Consider the following 16,700-nt stretch of genomic DNA (forward strand, 5'->3'; position numbering starts at 1 on the left):
ATTACTTGTGACTAATTCCACGAACTTTGGTGCAATTCTGCCCAAGGATAAAACATACCTAGATCTTTAATTACATAACTTCTAAACAGAGGTGCTCTCTTAGCAAGCCTATAAAATCCGTTAAAAACAGTGCAGAGATAAGTGATGCTTGTTGTTTTGTGCTGAAAGTGCAAAAGTAGTCTCTTGAGTTCCTCATCCCTTGCCAGTTTTGTTCCACTGTGCGTACAGTAAATTTCATAAAATATTAACCTATGGTAAATATTTAATACATAATTTATTTGCATTATATAAGTTCACTCTCCAATATATGGAGTGCTTGAATAGATAGTTATATAAATATTTTAAAGTGACAAATATATAAATATTTAAATGGCTAATATAAATATTTTAAAAGTTGGTACAAGGGCCATATTCTCCCCTTTTTTTCCTTAGAGCTGAGTAGGTATAATTGCTGACAGCACTTTACTCTGCAATTTTGAGGTAACGGCCTCAACCACAGCAGTGTACTCATTTCAGTAAACATTAGATTAGGTCACTAAATGTAGTAAGGTTCAGTATTGGATAAGGACAAAAATTATGGCTTTATATGTTTAATAGAATTTGGTGAATATTAGGAAGAGACAAGTATTAGCTTAAATATAAAAATAATTAGCTGTAGTTGGATTCATTAAATTGTAAGGTTAATACAAATGAAAAGACTAGGGTGAAGGAATGAGTTTATTTTCATTAATAGGAAGTGTGAGGAAGGTTCTTTCAAATTTGGTAGAAATAATTCTTGGGGGTTATTTTGTGCACCACAATCGGGTTAGTTTACATAGGAACATGGAATGAGTTTGTGTCATGCAGCTTGTCATCTCCAGCCACTCCTGCTGAAGAAGAGGGGGAAATCCAGCTTGTCTTGGTTTGGGCTGATTGCAAATATTTCCAGAGGGTAGTTTTCCTTGTAACTCTAGGATACATTTTACCAGCAGGCATGCAGAAGCTTGGTGAATCTTATCCTACTAAAGTTTCCCATCAGAGTACCCCTGTGATATAAATAGTATTTTTGTTATCACTTTAGGTAGAATGGCAAATGTGCTAAAAGCCCTCTTATTTTGGTTCTGTTAAAGACTATGGCTCTGCTTACTGCTTCACGCTTTCTCAGTATACTGCTTTTACGTATAAGCTCTTCTTGTGGCCAGTGACAGGTTGCAAGCCACAGCTGACTTACATGCTGCAACGGAAGTCTTGAGTCCCTTGCAGTGTTGGGGGGAGATGGCTTGGTAGCTCAGGAGCTCCAGTGCAGCTTTGGAGGGACTGCCTGTCTTCCTTATATGTAACCTAGTAACTGCATCCTTGTGCCTCCTCTTCTATTTCTACTACAGATTTAAAATGTTTCCTACCTTATAAGGGAGGTAATTCTTTTTTTTTCCTGATGACTGGAGATTTTAAGATGATAGCAGAATGTAAGGACTGAAATGCATGTGTGGGTTTTTGCTTCTAATTTGGTTTTTTGTTTCTTTTTTGTGTGTGTGCGTTTTTCTTTTTTTCTTAAGTCTTGCTGGCATCAGAATAGGAAAAAATGCAACAAGACTCAACATTTGTGGGGGTTTAGGGTATTGAGCTGCTTTTTAATTTGGAAGAATAAGAGAACTAAGGGATCTGACTAGTGATTTCACTTTTTTTGAATGCTTAGTTTGTAGTACTGCTTTTCTTTGGCTAGTAAGAACTAGTGAGGAGCAAAGACCTTAGCAGTTTAGTTTCTAAGAACTTTTGTAATCCTAAGAATTACTCTGTACTTCTGTGTTACTACCTAGTTGATATAGAGAGAAGATCTATTACCAGCTGTTTCTTACCATGCCAAGCTCAGATTTGTCAATGCTGCTTTTCTTAAAATTTGCCCATAGTCAAATAAAATTTATAACATTAAACCTGTTCCATTGAACAAAAGATGTTGATGTTATAAAAAATATGGCCAGATCAATCTTCTAGCTTGCATTTTTCGATGCAATTAACCCTGCAGATATTGGTGAAAGTGAGTAGCATCATGACTTATAAAAATTACAAGGAGACATTAAATGCTAAATTTGATAAACTAGGTTAAAAAATATTATGTGTGAAGGGATGTTAGACTTAAAAAGAAATAAGGCATACTTCTTTTGATCAACCTGCTGTGGGTTGATATTTTATGTGCCTACACAAAACTTGTCAAAACAAGCAAAAGTCCAGTAGAAATTCTGAGATGCTCACCAGTTTGAACACTTTAGCAGTTGCACCTAATATAGGCATATTAAAGAAGAGGAAGTGATCAATGCATTTGTAAACCGGACAAGACAGCTGGTCCATCACTTCCTAGAGGAAACAGCAAACACTGTTTGGAGAACTTGAGAAGATGAGAAATTTGCACAACAATATAGTTGTTTATAAGCCGTATCATTGGTGGTGGTTGAATTATTTTCTCTCCTTTTCCCATTTTAATGAAAGTTTCTTTCTCAAATAATGGTAAAAAAAGGATCAAGTCATTATTACTGTGGGGTTAATTTGAGCCACAATTATGTAAGCTGAGAAACAGTTGAAAATTGGAAGTTTCTCGTCGTCTTTGAAGATGTCCTTTTTTAGGGGACTTGTTAAGTCTAAATTCCTGTTTACTGTCCAAGAGCAAAACCAATCACCTGTGAATAACTTATGTTGTAATTTTTAATTTTAAATACGTCCAGTTCATTCAGGTCTTAAAACAAACTCCTTTCCTACACTCCCCCCCCCCCCCCCCCCCCCAAGTTAATTTTTATCATCAGGTAAGAGGACATGTTTGTTTTTGTAGCATGAAAAACTTTCAAATACATTGTGCTGGGTTTTGCTTGTTTTGTTTAAGCAGAGGCAAAACAAGGCACAAAGTCAAACTTTCCTGCTTTGAAATTTACTAAACAGCTTTTGTGCATCTCTCAACATTTGCTGAAAGAAAACTTCACTGTGTGACAATTTATTGCATAATAGGAATGGCCTATTTGGCAAACAAGAATTCTCAAATTTACAGCTGAATCTTACAGTTGTTTCCATCAAAACTGTGTTGGTACTCTGGTTGCTTCCACAGCACAAAGGTATTATAAAATACATTTTCATGGGAGTACTGCTGTGTGGATGGTGATCAGTATGTAGTCGAGAAGGACTTGTGCAGTCAGCTAATGGTCTGCCTAGAGAACAACCTGGACTGCATACCACATGCAAGGAAGCTGTGCCATGTTTGATATTTTCCTTGGTAATAAAAAAAATAAAATTCAAATGCACTTATTTAAGGTCAAATTAGACAACTCATGGACGTTTGTGTTGAAACATTTGAGCTACTAAGCAGCTTGGCTTGGATCTCCTGCAGTGTGGTATGTTCTAGTGAATGTTCATGAAGGGGAAAATTAAATGTTAAAATCACCTTGGGGTACTTTGGGATTGATATGTATCAGGTTATGAGCAGCCAAAACCCAGACTAAAGTCTAATTGTTTCAGTATCAAGACGGGTATATCTGAAAGTGGTAACAAGTTGATTTGGTGTATGTATGACAATTGTGCGTATATGGGATATACACCATATATGAATGCTATTTTTCTGACTTTATGTGGACTCTTTGTGATGGACTGAAGAAGTTTGAAGAATTGTTTTCTTCTATTAATATTCCAGAGTAGGATTGGGAATAGAGTGGTAAGGGAGAACAATCAAGCTAGCTCCCAAAATGTAACCTGGTCGGGTCAATCTGAATCAACCTTACTGCACAAATTTACACTCTTCTATTTGCAGATTGTATGCAAGTCATGTAGCATATGCTTGACTGTGAATTGGTGGAAATGACCTGCTAACTGCATCAATTAATTACAATTGTTCATAACAGTTCATTGCAAGTATTCAATACTCAGAACTTAAAAATGGATTGCTTAATTTTGTTGGAGACTTTTATTCCTTATTTTAGTAAGCAAAAGTGATATGTCATAGCAGGTTCCTAGTTTGAATTCTTAACTCCATAAGAAATTTTGAATCATTTTTTTTCTTGAGGTTTGCTTCCACGTGCTTAGAATTTATTTTTATACCTTTTCTCATTGCAAAATGAATGGGCTGAAAAATTAATAGCTGCTGAGAACTAAAGAGACACAACAGCAAGTATAGTTAGGTTGGTTTTATTTTAGGCACAAACACTTGTTTATTATGGCTCAGGGACTATTAAAAAGTGGTTTGGAGGTGGAAAAAGTTTAGTACAGTATATTTCATAAGATTTCCTCCCTGTGAATTAAATGTAGTAACTTTTAAAGTGGTCTGTCTGTCCCTCACATTCTCAATGATACCAGTTCTTGCAGCAGGTCAGCTTCTCTTGCAAATAGTAGATTGGGATGTGGAGGAATTGGTTTTTAGTCCACACAGTTATTTAGCTCTCAGTCAAGTAGAGTTAGAGTTTAATATATAATCTGTCCTCTGACTTAGTTAAAAAGACAAAGTTTACAGCATGCTTTTGGGGTTTAAAAAACAACAACAAAAAAGAAAAATACTTGGTTTTGCTGTTTTTTTAGTGGCAGAATGCTCTCTGTACCCTGTTTTAAAGGATTTTTTGTTTCAGTGAAGGAGCAAGAACCATAATTAATACACAGGCCTTCCTGATGCCTTAGTTTTCTCTCTATTATTTGTGAGAGGAACTTGAGTAATATGACAGTAACAATTGCAGAACCTCCCCTTGGAGACATAAATCTATAACGGATGGGGATTTGAGTGAGGTTCACACATGAACAGTGTATTATGCAGTGTTGGCCTGATTTTACTGGATGTATTGTGTTTGAACTCCTTTCAGTCCAAAGCATGACAGAAATACCTTTCTCTTCCTACCTGTGTCTTTTTTAGTTGGATGCTGTTTGATTCTTCACCATAGATTTACCATCTGTAGAAAACTACGCTGCCCCAGGTTATTACTTTATTATTCAAGAGAGTGAAGAATATAATCTACTTTTTGAGGAGGAAGGGAAGTAAGATGAGAAAGTTAATAGATGTCGATGTAATTCATCAGATCTGCAGAGATACTTTTTAATTACTGCTTGCTTGATTGGAGTTTGTTGAAGCTGATTACATTTTCCCTCATGAGTATTAGTATTCCTTTTATTTGTAAGTTAAACGGACTGCACGGTATCGTTTTGACCTTGCCTCAATAGTAGCAGATCCCACAAAGGATATGTAATAGAACTCAGCTTAGTGAGATGGTGCCAAGTACATGTTGTGCAGTAGTCTCCACAGGGATTATGCAGATGCTTAAACTTTAACACATGCCTAAATATCAAATCACGCTCACTTAGAACTAGGCTTCAAATCTTCAAATTAGCCTGAAAGTGTATCAGTGGAAAAAACTGTTTTCCTCAGCCAGAAAAGTATTTCAAGTTACACAAATATTATTTCACAAGAGCTGACAAGTGTTTCTTGGATTATCATTAAACCTAACAAACATGGTCTTTTGAGCAATAATGTACTTTTAAAATGTATATTCTACATGAATTTAATTTCATAGTTTAATCCCTTAGCATAATTGCACTGGGTACTCACAGGCATGTATAGAAGAACTCATTTGTGTTTGGGAATGTTTGTGAGACCTTGTTTGTTTTGGTTTAAGATGTAGGTTAGCTGATTTTGTTTAGATTTCTACAAGGTAAACAAGAACACTTTCTCTTTGTCCTCTAGTGAAAGACCAGATGTTGAACAGGATGAAATATACATGAAATCTTTACCTTCAGTGCAGACTTAGAAATAGTTTAAATGGAAAAAGAGTAAGTAAAAAATGAAGGAGTCTCTCTACTGTAGTGGAGCTCCATGTTTTTAGTCAGTGTAAAGTATCTGTCAAATAACACAGTCCAGTCAAATTGCTCTCATTGTTAAGATTGCTGCTCTACAGAGGTTTATGTGCAGAGGTTTGAGCTGTGGTTATTTAGAAAAAATGATGTTTCAGAAGTTCAATTTATTGTCAAGTGCTTCAGGGTCCTTTGGGAAAAGGTCTTTGTTGTACCAGTTACCTAAAGTACTGTATGTATGTGCTTTAGAGAGGGATATTGTGATGTTGATAGTAAGGCAATAAAAACTGCTTGAGGGAATCAAGCCACAGAAAAATTAAGCTCTCTTGGAAGCAGCTAGATGAGATAACTTCAGATTTCTTTTTAGCCTATTCCTGTACAAACTGGTTATTCTTTTTCCACTTTAGAGGAAGCTATCAATAATTTTTTGCAGCAAAATGAAAGGATGAAGGAAACACTGCCTGTAGCCAGATTTGCCACTGTGGAACTTCAAGAAAGCAGAGCAGTGCATCAGGTAACTGTTACTGCCCCAATGCTGCAAAGATGTCTGTAGACTTCTCACAGAATGTGAAGCACTGCCAGCATCTTTGAAGTGGAAGCAATTAGTAAACACAATGTAAAAGGAAGAGCAATAAGTCTTCATTTATAAATGTATATGACATTTTGTTGAATTTATATATGTTATGTACTCTGGTTTATTAAAAGGAAGAAAGTAAAACTGGGTTTCTAAAAATACTTCTCTAACAGGGGAATAAGAAAGAGAAGATATTTCAGCAAGGATTCCCTGTTGAAGTTGCTTCTTAGAATCATAGAATGGTCTGGGTTGGAAGGGACCTTAAAGATCACCTACTTCCAATCCCTCTTCCATGGGCAGGGACACCTTTCACTAGACCAGGCTGCTCAAAGCCCCATCCAGCCTGGCCTTGAATACTTCCAGGGATGGAGCATCCACAGCTTCTCTGGGCAACCAGTGTCAGTGTCTCACCACCCTCACAGTGAAGAATTTCTTCCTAATATCTAATCTAAATCTATCCTCTTTCAGTTTAAAACCATTACCCCTTGTCCTATTGCTACAGGACCTTGTAAAGGGTCCCTTTCCAGCTTTCACATAAGCCCCCTTTATGTACTGGCAGGCTGCAGTAAGGTCTCCCTGGAGCCTTCTCTTCTCCAGGCTGAACAACCCCAACTCTCTCAGCCTGTCTTCATAGGAGAGGTGCTCCAGCCCTTCTGATCATCATGATTGTGTATTATTGTCAGGGAGACCATGTAGGGACTGATTCCTGAAAGCACCTGGGAGAATAAAGGCAATTGTGCCAAAAGCTGAGTTCCCCTCCACAAAAAGTTGTCCTTAACAAAAGGACTGCTGGTGAGCCACACAGCTGAAGAATTTTGAGTCTCTTTGCTCTTTCTCTCCTTGCACTTTAAAGGAGGAGCATGTAGCACACAGTAACTTAATGAAAATATTTTATTAAATTTTCAAAGTGAATCACTTTTGGTGGTTTTAGGGAAGGGGAGGAATTGGGAGAATGTGTAGGATCCATGACCTCTACACATGCAGTGATTAAGTAGATGAAGACCTTATGAGGGGTGAGCAGTCCTGGTACTTCCATCACTTTTCTTTGGGGTCCATCACTCTCTACTGGTAGCTATGTTCTTCTTTTTCAATAGTGGATTGCAGGGCTCGGGTACTGTTTCCTTTGGATTTTGCTCTTTTCTGTGAGCTTGGAAGCAGTATTTGATGACACTGCTATTTAATTAATGCCTGTGAAAAAGGAAATCTTTACAAGTGAAGTCTTAGTGTGGACAAGGTACGTTTGGTTCTTACCAATTGCTATTGCTCTCATCTCTGTTCACCTCCTCAGACTAGATGAAAATAATACAAGAAAATAAGTCTGTATTTGCATTGTACCTGAAGTACATGTGCTCCTAGGTCATTAGTGAGTAGGGTCAAATAAATCTGCCCTACTATTCTATACCATAAGTCTATGATATATGGGTACTATGGTATACTGCGAGACAGAACTCTGAGCACATTTTTATGTTGTATAAATTATGGTGATGTGCCATGTACACTTAACATTTAGCTCTTCTCAGGAACTTCTCTGGTACTTTAACCTCCACATACTCCAGAAGCCCTCAAGGCATTGTCTCAATTGTAGCTTCTTGTTTTCCCACCATAATAAAATGCCTTTTTTCTTTTACTGATTTCTGATCTCCTTTGAATGTCTGATAGTAACCTATGAAACACTTGAAGGAAATTCACTGGAATAGGTAAGAAAGGAAAGAAGATGCCAGCTGAGGCTAGACAGTTTGGCTCCTTTGGCCGCTATTTGCATGTTCTTTCTAACATCGCTTAGCTTGCACAGATTCTGCTTCCAGTTGAACTGAAAGCCAACATCACATGCTATGTTTCAAGGTAAATGGGAGATGCATACTTTTTCAGTAGTTTCATGAGATTGACTGGACCTGATTGCAGTCTGGAAAGAAAAGGAGGGAGAAGATGCATGAGATTAACAGAGCGTCCTTAGAGGCAGTGTGGTGTATATTTGTGGTAGCTGAAAGAACAGTTCTGTTCTGCACACAGATTCTCAAGGTATTTTGCTCACGTTTTGCTCTGTAAAGACTAAGAAACCAGGGTGCAGCATTGTCTAGTATAGTGTAAGAGAAATGTAACTGTACTTGCTAAGTCTGACATGCGTCTAATGGCAATGTGAACATAGTGTTAATTACCTGTCCCTTTAGGGTCATATAAGTACTGGAATTGCAACTCCTTATATTAATACTGAACTCAGTTAACTCACTTTGTAGAGATAGGCATAGAAAGGAAACATTGTAATGCCAGTAGCAAAAGATAAAACACTTGTATTGATCATAGGATAGGCTAAATCATCTCTGCTGGATTTGTGAAAACTTCCAGTGAAAAAGATGTTCTGAACAACAATCACACCTGGGAATTCTTCCTTTCTAAAATAAGAGGTCTGGATTTAGGAGGAAATGATCGTATTTTACCACTGAGTGCACTCCTAGAAGAATGAAGTACAACAAAAAAACAATAAGCCTGTATAAAGACTAGATCATGTAAGGTATAGTCTTACTGACAGTATGGGGTATCTATATGTAAATCAAAACTTATGTTTTAAGAAGATGGATTCATTATGTGTCTGGAAGTGAACTTTTCTACTATACAGCAGGTGTGTAGAAGAGGCATTACCAGTACAGGCATACTGACACACTCGTCTTGTAGCGTATATGCACAGGATTTTGGCAGAAAGACTTTTTCTGCTTAAATGTTGAAACTCCTCTTCAGAAGGTAAAAGTGAAGCCAATGGCTTCTGGTGAAGCTGTGTCTGTATTCAGGACTTTCCCTGTACAGCCGCCAGCAGCCATAGATTGCCTACCTGCATGCCTCACTTCCTCTTCCTCCTGTAAGCTCATCCTCAACAAAAGGTATGTTGGCAGAGTTTTGTAGCATACGTTGTTTATAACTGCTTTTTACCTTCCTGCTGTTTATATTTCTATCACAGACAAAAATTTTAAAGGAGAAGTGGCATAGGAACAGCAATATATGGCTGTCTTCTGCCACGGACACACAATAGTTCTAAGTAAAAACTTACTTCCTACCAAGAAAAAGTGATTGCATGGATTATTGCTCTTCTGCAAAAAGTTGTTAATTTTATATGATTGCAGCTGGACTGCTAGTTATAAAATGCATGTAATGTATTTATACCTTTTTCTTTGGGTGAATCTGCTTCAACAGGTTATGGAGAAACTCATCTTCACCCTAAGTGTAGGTAGGCATCTAATCTGGTTAATGTGAAATCATATACTGTCTTGTAATACAGCTGGTCTGTAAAGAACAGTGACTCGGGGGAGGGAGGGGAATAATCCATCTTATCTATTTCTTTTGCTGCTGCATGTTTCTGAGAAGTTCAGTTGTGAAGGCTTTGTGGGATTGTATTCAGCTGTGGTGGGAGAGTCTGAAGAATATAAGTTAGTTACAAGGGAAGATCCAAGAAGAAGAAAGTTCTTGGATGCAGATGTACTTTCCATGGCCTTCCAGAGGGACCCCAAAGTGGAGCAGGTCACTGGTTTTTCCTTGACCCCATCCCATACTCCAAACCCAAGTCTCTTCACAAGAATTTGGTTCTGACTGGACCAAACTGTGACACATTTTCGTTTTGAGCCCTGTGTTACCTCTCCCTGTTCTTTTTCAGTCCCCTGCTCTTAGTCCTGTGATGCCTTGAAACCATAACGGTTATCACTTCTGGTGCCTTAGGTTCCTCGGAGTATCATCAGAAACACTAAAAATAAACTGTGGGAGAGATTGTCTTGTTTATGTACTTAATCAGTTACTATACAGTGGGCATTTAAAATCAGTGGGGCTAAGTGCTTTGTAGAATGGGAATAGATTTAAAAAACACTTCAGGAGAAGAAAATGTTTTTTTGGTATATCCTGATTTAAGTTCTCAATAATCTTGATGCTCTAAAAATGGTATTTAATTTTTTGCATTTCTGAAGTCTTCAGGATGATATTTTTGCTGTGAGATTTAGAATTCAATAGGAATCAGGACCTTAAGAGAATTTTTATATTCTTTAAAATGGTGATGCATAATAAAAACTGACAATGTTTTTAAATTCTGTTGAATCAATTTGTTAGGATCTATGACTTGTTATCTTGTTTTAATAATTGATTGGCAGGTTTGGACCCAGAATGAAGTCAACATGGTTGACCTTTGTCACAACTTCTTAAGATCACAGTATAGTAACACCTTTTACTTCCTTCTCCCTCAAAGAGGGGAAGAGAACTGTGAAGTGCATCTCTAATTCATTGCTCTTAGACTGAACGGTGGAAAGGATAGGTATACTGTTGTCCAAGGGTTGAGGGAATGGGTAGCTCTGAATTAGTTGCCTCTTAGGTTATATCTTTGGATACCTGCATAGAAAAACAAAAAAAAAATGTGAAGAATTTTAAATTCTAACCTCAGCTGATTGGGAAATGTTCTTTTCTGCAACAAAATTTTATCGACACTGAAAAGTAGAACGATTTACATTGCAATTTCATTTGAAAATGAAGCACGTTGGATTTCAAAATAACTGTCATATTAACTTTTTTTTTTTATGCCCTTGTTCTTGGTTATGGCCTGACTAGGCTTTATCATTTATGCTCTATCATGATTCCTTCTGCTGAGCAATCATGGTGAAGCACAGGAGTCTTTGTTCTTGTCCGTATAGTGGTTCTGAGACCAGGCTATTGGGAACTGGAGTTCCAGGCACTTGTGTTTAGGCTACTGTGCCAGTGCTTTCAAGTATAAGTACTTTGATCTCCCTGTCCTGATTTTAATCAAACGCTGACTTTTTCCATGGATGCAGATGCTTTTTTATTTATTTTTTTTACTTTTTGTAGAAAGTGAATCTTAGGTGAAATAATTTCTTGGGGAAAGCAATACTTTAAAGGGAAGATTTTCCTTTAGCTTGCATTTTAATTAGGTTTTCTTTATGCTTTCCACAAATGTTCTTCAGGCTTTCATGTACCAAGTCTTTATGTGAGCTTCTGTGTATATTTTTCTTTTTTTCATTCTTCTGCTTGACTCTTCTGGATCTGTGTTTAAGAGGGGGAATGTGAGAGGCTTTGGGGAGTTACCTACGGAAAAATGCAACTTATACTCCAAAAAGAATGCTTTTGTCTAGTGAATATTCTTAGGTTTCCTTTTAAGTGCCCTGGGAAAAGCTTGTGCTTGTATTCCGGTTTTGAAATGTATAATATAGTAGCAACAAGTAGGTTTTAAAATGGATTTAAAGTGCTTTATTAGTGGGAGTACTAACAGAATATCTTTTTCTTGGGACTTAACCCATAGATGCAGTGTTACTAAAGATGTATGTGCAAAGGCAGATTTTGACTGTATAAACTTCATGTTTTTATCAAACTAGTAAAAAAGTTTTAAAAAAATCTGACCACTAGAGTTTTTTCTTGGGCTATAGTCAGTGTTTGACATTTGAAATGCAAGTTGTTACTGAAATTTGACTCAGGTTTTAGTGTGTCGCTTCTGTTACATAGATAATGTTGGGGGGGGTGGAACTTTTTTATGTTTTCTGTAGGGCTTTGCAGGCATGATGTATACAAAACTGCTCTGAAAAGGATCTTTTAATTGACAGCAGCTGAATAAATTCAGAAGTGTAAACTACAGAGATGATAACTTATTGTGCTTACATTTTATTTAGCAAGATCCACTTTTTCAGCAACCAACATGAGACCCGATGAGAAATGAGCTATCTTCATAGTGAAATTTCCCACCAGCTCAGGTACCAAATGCTTCATAAAACTACAAGTTGTGTTCATTGACTGTCATTGACTCACTGTCATTTTGATTGTATGACTTCATTGCGGTGTTTCACTATGGTACTTTTAAAACAGAAGGCAGCCTATAAAATGTAAGAACTAGGCAATGCTGTTCATTTGGGTCTCTTCACACTCTTAGGCTGTGCTGTAAATCATCATTAAGACTGCTTGATAGTTCCCTTTGACAGGTGTGTATTTATTTGCTAACTTGCTTTAACTAACTGTATTAAAGGTCTGGCTCAAGCTGAGTTCTAGAAAGTTTTTGGCAATAGCTCAGGAGCTTCTGAAAATGAGGTTAGGAAAAAATATTTCCGTATTAAACAAGGAAAACCTTTTTGACATACTATAGTATACCTTTATTATGCAAGGGAAAGAAAATAGTTGATGCAGGTTTGGATATATATTTGCCTTGAAAATTCTCTGAAATGTGGACTTTCAAGCCAAAAGTAACTAAGTGAAGGGAGGATTCTTCCAAGGAAAGCAGTTTGTGATTGTGTAATTACAGTTTCTCAGAGTGGATGCTACTCCATGTGGTATTGTATCAACAATTTTCATAAAATGGAGTGGGCTATTATGTGTATAAGGAAGATGAAAAGAAGATTCATAGTTTTTATGCAGATGACACAGTTTGCACTTAAAAAGCTGCTCTAAAAGCCTGAAGATATTTTTTCTGTCTAGCAAAGTTGAAAATTGAAATGTTATCCATAAAATGGAATTACTGACTTCTCTTATGTTTCTCACTTTCCATCTTTCTGTTTTAAAAATGAAAAAGAAATTAAGAATAGAAGAAAAGGAAAATGTAACAATGTAAAATGAGAAGACTGAAATTCGAAAAAAAACCACCCAAAACACACCAAAAAAAAACAAACAACAAAACCACCACCATTCCACAACCAGCTTGCTCGCTTTCAAAATCTTTAATTCTTTAATTCTTTACAGTTTGTCTGAATATTATCTGCATCTTTCAGTCAACTGGGTTTCTTGATTATTTTCACGAGGGATTTTAAAATTGGAGAACAGCGTTTTCATAGGATTGGGCCCTCAGGCTCTGTTCCATATATTTTCCATTAACCTGTGAGTAAGAAATCGCTGAATTCTCTCTGGTATCAGCATGACAACAGCTGCTGACAATGGCATGTTTTATGCACTGGTTTTGGGAAATGCTTTCAAAAGGGAAGTCTTTCCTGAGCACTAGGTAGCTGCTGTAATAACTTTCCATTCCCAGGATTGCTTGTAGCATTTTAAGTGCACTAGCATTTTACTCCATTACAGTGCTGCAGATCAGTGTAGTGAAAATGCTAAAGAGATAAGGAAGTGGTTATTTCCTCCAAAAAAAGCAATTGCTTGCTGACAGTTACTCTTTCTGTAGTTATCCATGATGATTTAGGTAGGGTAGCCAGCATGCACCAGGAATGTATGTGTTTAAGGAAACATGTAAATTGAGTAGTGGGAGGTTCTTTTAGGGCGTTTAGAATTCATATTCCAAATCCTATATATTTCAGGTAGCCTGAAATAAAAATATAAAGGTGATAAATCTTATTGACACCTTTCATCTAACTATTTTGGAACCCTTCTTTAAGAAGCTTTATTGGCTTTGTGATGTTGATTTACTTTGATATTGGGAAGGATGTTTTTTTCTGTGCCTGAACCTACACCCTTTGAAAACAGAGCTTGTACAGACTTCAGTGGTGCAGGGCTAAGGCCTTCTGCTTTATATTTGTTGCTTAAGTGGCTCTAGTAAGTGCTTCTCATGAGGCAACCTACTGATGATTTGTACAAATGTACTTTTTATTCTAAATAAACACTGAACCACCTGTATTGCACCTGGGCTCTTTGTTACCCATGATACATCATTCAGAGCCCAGCAAATAACTCACCCCATCTAGCACAGGTGGAGGCTCAGGTTCATTGGAAAAAGTTGCTTTAAGTGGAAGGTGAACAGGTGCAAAATGATGCAGATGTATTCTCAGAATGAATGTGTGATTTTGACTTAGTATTTGATATTCCCAAATTAGGTAGTGTTTTTTAATTGTGATTAGTGCAAAGGAACATAATGGAACTTTCGTCTCTTAATTGGTTGACTACACCTTAAAAATTAGTTAATCTTTACAGGTGATTAATGATTTCTGTGACATTTGTTACTTTTTTATATACTTCATTGCCTGGAAACTAGCTGCAACTGTCTCATGTGCTATACATTGCAGTACCTCTTAAATAATGAGGAATAGTAAAATCCTTCTTCAAGCTCTTCATTGATTTTTGATTTATCCTCAAATACCTCCTTTGTTTTCTTTCACTTACTGTACATGTGTACAATGGCTGCTTGTGTAGATCTGGAGCTTTCTGTGGTCTCTGAGGTTTGAACAAATGTAGTTGTGTTGCAACTTGTATATCTTTCCTAACCCACCCCCTCCAAGGGCTGCTGTCAAAGGGAAGAGCATAAATCCTGCCATATTACTTGGGTGACTGAAGGAGAATGAAGGCAGTGGGTTGATCAATATTGAAGATGTGCAGCTGTGGCCTTGCTTCAAAGGCAGTAGGTTGAATGACGTGGACAATATGCAGGTATAGCTCATTCCCGCGAAGTGTTTAAATAGCCCTGAGGAGTGTGGGATGAAAGGTTGGATGGAGGAGGAGCAGTGTGGTCTGGCCTCTGGAGGAAGGAGATACAGCACAGGCAGAGGATCTGATGTATGGTAAAAGCCTTGTTGCGGTTTGCTAGCTTGCATGTGCTGTGACAATTGGTGCCCTGTGTGAGGCACACTGATTTGGGCTAGGACAGGTGAGCTACCACAAAGAAAAAGAACAGAAGTAGTTGTTGAAATAAATTGTGCATCATGTTATGTAAATGTGAAACAACAAAGACTAACTGTTACTGTCTGATGAATTATCCATGAATAAAAAAAATAAATAATAGTGAGCTAAATTATTCTACACAAACATTTGAAAGGCATTACTTGACAACAGTGTGCTAGAGAAGGGAAGCAATATTTTTGATATTTTTTTTTTGTAATGGTAGTGTCCATTAGACTTGTTCTCTGTTTGCTTTCATTCACAGATATCTAAGGGAATGTGAGGATACATAAATACAGAAAGTCAAATTCTTCATCAGTGACAAGCCCAGTATGTCTGGGTAATTGAGGTTAAAGTTGGTGCTACTGCTCTTATAGATGTTCTCTATTTGCATATGGATTTTACTTTGGAACTGCCAGTGATATGCTGTGAAGTAACAGCAAAAGCAATGAGTGGTATTGGTTTGTTTATATTAACCTTCAGTGGATGTTTTAAGAGATTTAATGAGTCCTTATCTTGTGTGGATAACAACTTATTTTACTGAAGCTTGTTTTCATAAACAAAAAAAGAAGTTTGTTTTCTTAAATCTGTAATACTCAAAACTCAGGGGTCTCAGAACCCACAACTGCCCTTCTGAACAGCCATATGAGTCAACTAAATAGTCTGGTCTAGTGGTGTAGGCTATCTTCAAATAACACATGGTAGAATTGAACTGAAGACAGAAATTGTGACAATGGTATTTTCTATCTGAAGAGGAACAAAAATATTTAGAAACGGATTGTCTTAAAATTCCGAGGGCTTAGCCCTTGGTTCCTGCCACATAAAGTGGACAGTTTGGGGGCTGGTTGTTTGCTATTTAGCAGTGATATATTGTTCACTTTTTTAGGCTTTTTGTAAAATGCCACTTGGAAATAAGAGATTGTTTTTTTAAAATAGTGCAGACCAAGGGGAAATAGGGGTCTTGCACATGAATCATGAAGTGTTACTTTCATAATATACTACAACAACAAAAATAAAGCCATAATTGACATTATTGTTTCCTTAAGCATCAGGATGTTCCTCTTTGAATCAAGCTTATTTGTCATGTGACAAGCGAATCTACTGTTGGACAACTTGATTTATTAATAGATTCTAGAAGTCTTATTTTGCAGAGATGATGATTATAAATTCATAATTCACAGAGGCTATCCCTAGATAGGCAGTACATATGTTGCCTTAGTTTTGTCTTAGTTGTTTAAGATAAAGGGCTAACAGCTTTTAACAGAATATCTTTTTATTCCCTAATGTTGTAGACATGTATGAAAAATGTGAAATCATGGAGCCAGATTGCATGACCTATTCAATAAAAGAAGTATTTATACTTAATCGATTTGCTTTTCATAGGAAAAAGTAAATATGGCAGCTGTGAGTAGCTGCTAATAATCTCCAGCAGATGGAAATATTGCTACAACTTTCCTGATTTCAGTATCTTGAAGTTTTGCTGTTTCAGGGAAGCTCATGGTTCTTTCCTTCTTTCTCATATGTTAACTTGTTGACAGCCATAAATCATAAACCCGTATTTTAAATACAGAATACAAATCTAATGCTTTTTTTAAGCTTTCACTAATTCATATTTATGAAATTTGCAGAAATATATAAAGTAAAATCAAAATAGGCACTTCTAATTATGTTTATAATATACTAATCTATCTGTAATTGCTGGTCATCTGAAAATGATACAGGAAGAAGGTGAAACTGGTTTTCAGTTTTGATTTATGCTTCAGTTATATAACAAATGATGATGGGG

The sequence above is a fragment of the Falco rusticolus genome, chromosome 14 (genome assembly GCF_015220075.1).
Source record: "Falco rusticolus isolate bFalRus1 chromosome 14, bFalRus1.pri, whole genome shotgun sequence".
Taxonomy (NCBI): Eukaryota; Metazoa; Chordata; class Aves; order Falconiformes; family Falconidae; genus Falco; species Falco rusticolus.